Source organism: Myxine glutinosa, chromosome 1 (assembly GCF_964187855.1).
Source record: "Myxine glutinosa chromosome 1, kmMyxGlut1.1, whole genome shotgun sequence".
NCBI lineage: Eukaryota > Metazoa > Chordata > Myxini > Myxiniformes > Myxinidae > Myxine > Myxine glutinosa.
Genome location: NC_136261.1, coordinates 403,540,553 through 403,547,136, shown reverse-complemented (window position 1 = coordinate 403,547,136; position 6,584 = coordinate 403,540,553).

The following is a 6,584-nucleotide window of genomic DNA, read 5'->3' as shown; positions in this document are numbered from 1 at the left end:
CTCTCAAAACAGCAGTTTGAAAAGGCATATGATGATCCATACAGGAGAGCGACTTCACAAATGCTCGATATATGATAAAGGTTTCTCTCGAAAAGGCAGTTTGAAATCGCATATGATGATCCATACAGGAGAACGACCTCACAAATGCTCGATATGTGATAAAGGTTGCTCTCGAAACAGCAGTTTGAAATCGCATATGAAGATCCACACAGGAGAGCTGAAATCTGAAATACCAGGATCTGAAAAATGAAGTTAAGAGGATTTCAAAATTAAAGAAATCTGAAATTGTTACCAGTGATAGCCGGAGCAACAGGGAATCCGGTTGCTCAATAAAACCCTAGCTCAGTACTTAAAAACCATTCCATGAAATATCACAACAAACAACCTTCAGGTGGAGGCTGTCAGAGGTTCAGTAAGGATTCTAAAACGAGCCCTGAGAACAAAGCTATAATAATGAAGTTTCACAAACTGGTTCATTAATAATGATCCTTTACCAAAAAGGGATTTGGAGATTTTGAGTTATGGGAGAACTGCCTCCCACCTTCTGAAACCCACCTATGGATATAACAACCAACCAGGGGGTCCTTAAAAATGTTCTATGTGTGACGATTTATTTTATTTCTAAACAGAGCTTGAACTTCAATAGTGCAAGCCATGCTGGAATGCTCGCATAAAAAGTTATCTGACTGTGGGAAAGGATTTGCTGATTCAGTTTTGTTAAATTCACATAGCATTACCCATACTGGCTTGTATGGATCTAGCGATCCTCAGCAGTAGGCAAGGTATTCAGTGAGCCTGTAAGGAGAAAGCTATTGTGAAAGCGTACAGCCCTTTGCGCATATACTTTGTGAGCACAACTTCTCATAGTACCATCTGTAACCCCTGACAACCAGCCAGACTCCATAAACCCCTTGATGAAAGCCATACGACTGGCTGTCACCAGAATGTTCACAATGACTGACTGCAAACTGGTGTCGGAATACAACAAGAATCTCAAAATTCTAACACATCTGTGTTTTCAAACAAAGTTTAATGAAAATGACATCTTAAAAAAAAATAAAAAAAATTTATTAATTGGGTTCTCTCCATGTTCTCATGAGAGAGAATTGTTGAAAAATTGATTCTAAAAACTAAAATGGTAACAGAACTTAATGTCTCAATCTGATCTTGGATCTCATCCTGCTTCTTTCAGGGTCTTCCTCAGGTTGCCAGTTTGTAATTTTTGTCTATTTTTTCCATGTACCCAGGCAAGTTCCATTTGAGGTTTTTGATTGTGACCAGTGTTTAGGAATTTTGTTTTCTCTCTGGTGTAGTTGTTTTTCTTGTCCCTCCTTGGTTTTGCTCAGATGGAATCTTTCCATGGCAGTTTGAATATCAATTTTTGCTGTAGTCAATGTTTCATGGCCATGTGTGATATGGGGAGAACACCCTTATTGTAAAATTGTTTATCAGAAAAAAACTCCTGCTATTTTTTTAAACTTGAATTTGTGAAGTGTTTCGTAACAAAGAGAGTTCCTGAAAGCACAAGTGCACTGTCTGTGTTGTTACCCTGTGCTCGCGAAGCGAAAACAGCGTTAGGCATTCGGTTACCAACTTGTGCCGCACATGCGTGTCTACATTTTTAAAATTCATTTTCTCGGCAACCTTTGGCCCGATTGACATCAAATTTTACCGTAGGGGCACCCTTGCCTGTAGTTTTTTTTGCTGATAATTATGACGTCATAGGTCACGTGGTACGAACGCCATCTTGGAAAAACGTTACACCTCGATATCTCTCAAACCGCTTCATGGAAAAAAATTGAAACATGACTCATTGTCAAGTGCACCCCATTGGGAATAAGATATGTTTATGATGATGTCATCAGTGCCTCCATTTAGACGTCATAATTCGACAAGTACAACGCTTGATCTGATCAATATGAAAAAAAAATTCCTCTGCAACTGTTAGTCCGATGAACACGAAATTTGCAGAATATGTGTTTCCTGCAGAATTTTTTGAATAATCATAACGTCATAGGTCATGTGGTACAGACGGCATCTTGGAAAAAATCAAAAAAATTGCACCTCTATATCTCCAAAAACGCTCCATTAAAAAAATTGAAACATGGCTCATTTTCAAGGACTCTCCTTGGGGAATAAGATATGTTAATGATGATGTCATCGGTGCCTTCATTATGACGTCATCATTCGACAAGTACAACACTTATCCGATCATTGTGAATTTTTTTCTCAGAAACTGTTGGTCTGATGGGCATGAATTTTTTACCATACGAGCGCCTCCTCCTTCAGAATATTTTAATGATAATCGTGATGTCATAGGTCATGTGATACAGGCGCCATCTTGGAAAAACCGAAAAATGTTGCACCTCCATATATCCAAAACTTCTGCATGGAAAATATTGAAACATGGCTCATTGTAAAGAACTCCATATGGGAAATAGATGTTTTTTTGTTTTTTTTTGTATGCAGAATCGAGGTGCGTGAAAGAGCTAACATTTATCACAAAAAAATAATCAAACACACAAACAAAATATATTAAAAGAGGGAGTGGTAGACAAGATGGGGAGAGAAGGGGAAGCACCCAAACACAACATTTGAGAGCAGGGACATCGGGAGATGTGTGGTAGAGAGAGGGCTTGGGCGGAGGAGGCGTGGGAAGGGGGAGGGGGGTGGGAGAAGTATAAACCACAAGGACACCAAGGACTTCCAGGAAAGAAGTTCGTATTTCAAAAAATTGGATTTGGGGTGAAATTAGCGGGGGTAGAAAAGATCAAGGTTTTGGATGGGGGAAGATAAGAGAGGGTGGTGAACAGCTGTTTTAAAGACCTGGACGGAGGAGTGGGATTGAAGAGAGTGCAGGAGTTTGTTCCAAAGGAGGGAGAAAAGAGGAATGAAAGGGTGAAGGTGAGCAGAGAGTCTTGATTTTGGCAGTTTAACCATAAGAGGGTTGCAGGCAGATCTTGTGCGACCTGTAGGGATATTTGGGGGACAGAGCCCAGAGAGAGCTGGGGGAGCAAGGCCGGAGAGGAGTCGGTAGAAGACGAAAAGACCACCAACCTGCCTGTGGTGAGTCGGTGAAAGGCCCTCGGAGATAGCTTCATCGCGGGAGATTCCAATGATTCTGAACGCTTTGGTTTCAACAGCGTGAAGACGAGTTAGGTGTGAGGCAGGAGCACCAGCCCAGAGGGGAGAGCAGCACTACATTGAGCTGCGGATGAAAGCCTTGTACGTGGTGAGGAGCTCAGGTGTGCCAAGGAAGGACTTCGCACGACGGAGGATGCCCAGTCGGCGACTGGCTTTGGAGGCCAGCTTGGAAATGTGGTTTTCCCAGGAAAGATCATGGCAGATAGTGAGACCCAAAAGCTTGAGTGACAGAACTTCTTGGAGAGGATTATTCAGAAAGTGGATGGGAGGGTTGTCCTGTCGGTCTTTTCGGAGAGACAGTAAGAGTGTGAGATTTGTCAGGATTGAAAGACGTTCCACTTGTTTGCCCAGTCTGATTTTCTCCAGGTCTGCAGAGAGTGAGGTACAACCAATGTTGTTAACGATGACGTCATTGGTGCTATAATTATGACGTCATAATTCGACAGGAAAAACAACACAGTCTGATCAGTTTGAAATCTATTGAGCGTGATCTATGCAACAATTATGTTGGAGAATATCAATTTATGATGTCATCGCTCACGTGGTCTGGCAGCCATCTTGGATCAAAGAAAAAAAATGCTCAAAAACAGAACAGTTGGCTCGTAACAAGTTGACTACGCAGGGTAAGCATTCTATGAATACCATCGAGTTGTGAATATGTACTGGCACATTTTGATCAATTTCGCGATACCTGATGAACGTTCTGTTAATTCCATCCATGGATCCACATTCTACCTGTGATCCGATCCAAACCCACTCTCACCTTCACAATTAAGATTCACGCTCCTTTCCAAGTAAACACAAAGGGTTTCATCGACCTGGAAGGACTTTCTTAAATCAAACATCCCATTAATTGTGCTCCGTTGTTATTGTTCGTTATTTAAACTATGATTAAACGTTATTGTGTATTTTACTATTTTTGTAATTGTTTTGATTACAAAATGTTTTTATTCATGTAATTATTCACACAATTGATGAGGTTGGTCATGATCACGTGATCTCCTTGAACTGCCCGTCAATTCCTCCCTTCAATCCCCCACATCATCATCACCCATCGATCAATAGAATAGATCTTCTCATTGGTTGTACCTGTGATCGATAGAATAGATCTCACATTGGTTGTACCTGTGATCAACAGAATAGATCTTCTCATTGGTTATATCTGTGATCGATATTATAGATCTTCATATTGGTTGCACCTTTGATCGATAAAATAGATCCACATTGGTTTTCCCTGTGTTGGATAGAATAGATCTTCACATTGGTTGTACCTGTGATCAATAGAATGGATCCACACTGGTTGTACCTGTGATCAATAGAATGGATCCACATTGGTTGTACCTGTGATCAATAGAATGGATCCACATTGGTTGTACCCTGATCGATAAAATATAACTTCACATTCGTTGTATATGTGATCGATAAAATATAACCTCACATTGGTTTAAAAGTTATCTTTGAATGAAACGTCTTTTGAAGAAGAAGAATCTGTATTGTATCGTTATATAAACAATGAACTTATTTAATTATATTAACTTCATCAAAATATGAATCAGGAATCAGATCGTCATGAACAAGTAAATTATTTTATTGATTTGAACCAAAAATAACCTCTTCAGTTTGGGGTAAAAGTTTATTTCACTTAACGTACAAAATGAACGGAAATCATCAACATAATAAACCCCAACGGCGGGTTTAACGGGGTCCATGAAGTTCCTCCCGAACACGTGCAGGACCCGCGAGTCCCCGAAACACGTCAACTCTCCCGCCTCGCAATCCAAGAAGAACCCAAACCGTTCAGGATCCCCCGGCACGGACAGGGAGGCTCGTTGATTGTTGTGATGTGCGGAGTATTTGCTGTACCATTTCTCAAAACACCAAGACTCAAGATTTTCTCCCAACACGCTCCCTCTCCCTTTCCTCCCCATACAGTTTAAACAGATTCCGGTGTCCCACCAACTACTCGACCTCACATCGACCTCCCAGTCATGACGACCCGAGGAGAAACTCTCACAGGAAACAACTTGTAGATAATCATCAAACCGATCACGACGTTCCGTGTACTGATTCTCGGTCCTGTTTCCAGTCACCATCCTGAGATCCCGGGAGATCTTGATCTGTCGATTTGCAGAGTTTGGGTCCAGACTCGGGCTCCGTCCATCTGTGGATGCAACACGGGGTCACAGACATTGTTAGACAAAGGGACAAAAACAAACACATTTATCTCTTTAATAAATTTTGGGAATCACATTTATCACAAAAACTTTTATTACAACAACTTTTATTACAACAATTGTTTTTATTTATTTACTTCATTACCAACAACTTAATTTATTTATTTATTTTCTTCACGACCAACTTACATTATTTGTGAGTTGGCTGTTTTACATGTGTATTTTTTATTGGTATAATAATTATAACTACATTAATATATCGCACAAAAAGTGCGAAAAGTGAAAGCAGATCGCACAAAAAGGGGGGAAACAAGACATATATAGCAGGTGAGGCACCGTCGGAGGCACTGCACGTCGCCGGGGACCACACACAACACAGGCATGTGGCGGCTGAGTTTGAAGAAGAAGAAGAATTTATCAGAAGCAGATTGTTTCTCTGTAATATTTTCCAAGTTTAAATAAATAGTTTATCATGAGTTTGAAGAAGTTCAGGACGGTGCATTTTGCCACAAACAGGGAATAATAAAATTTGTTGTTTTTAGCTCACCTGGAACGAGGTTCTTGGGGAGCTGATGGGATGACCCATCGCCCATCCATCAGTCTGGAAACACTTGATACTTCTCCAAAACCGCTTATGCAATTGTGACCAAACTTGGCACAAACGACAATTGTGATGTGACTAAAGTTTGTTGACTGCATTAGATAAATACATTAATCGGGGTTTAAGGCGGTCTACCGGGGTCAAAGTGGCTCCAGGTTTGACCTCCCAAAATCGATATTTGCTGTTTCCTCTGAAAATACAAACACTATTTGGATGAAACTTGACCACAACCTTCATTACCCGTGATGTACCGAAGTTGGTTCATGGCACGAAGTAAATTGAAGTCTTCGGAGGTCTGTGGGGGGAGCGAGCGGGGGAGGGGTCAAAGTGGCTCCAGGTTTGACCCCACAAAATAGATATTTACTTTTTTCTCCGAATCAACACAAACAATTTCGATGAAACTTGACCACAACCTTAATCACCCGTGATGTACCAAAGTTTGTTCACGGCATTAGAAAAATTTGGGTCTGAGGAGGTATACAGAAGTTTTATGAGTATGTTCGTATAATTGTACATGCTGCCCTGTCTTCTTGCAACCATCTTACCTTCCATATCAACAATTTTCCTTTTATTATTACCAAACAGGTATAAAATGAGTCCTTCATTTATCTCACAAAGCTTAAATCATGCATTTGAAATAATTCATTAATAAAATGGTTAAAATC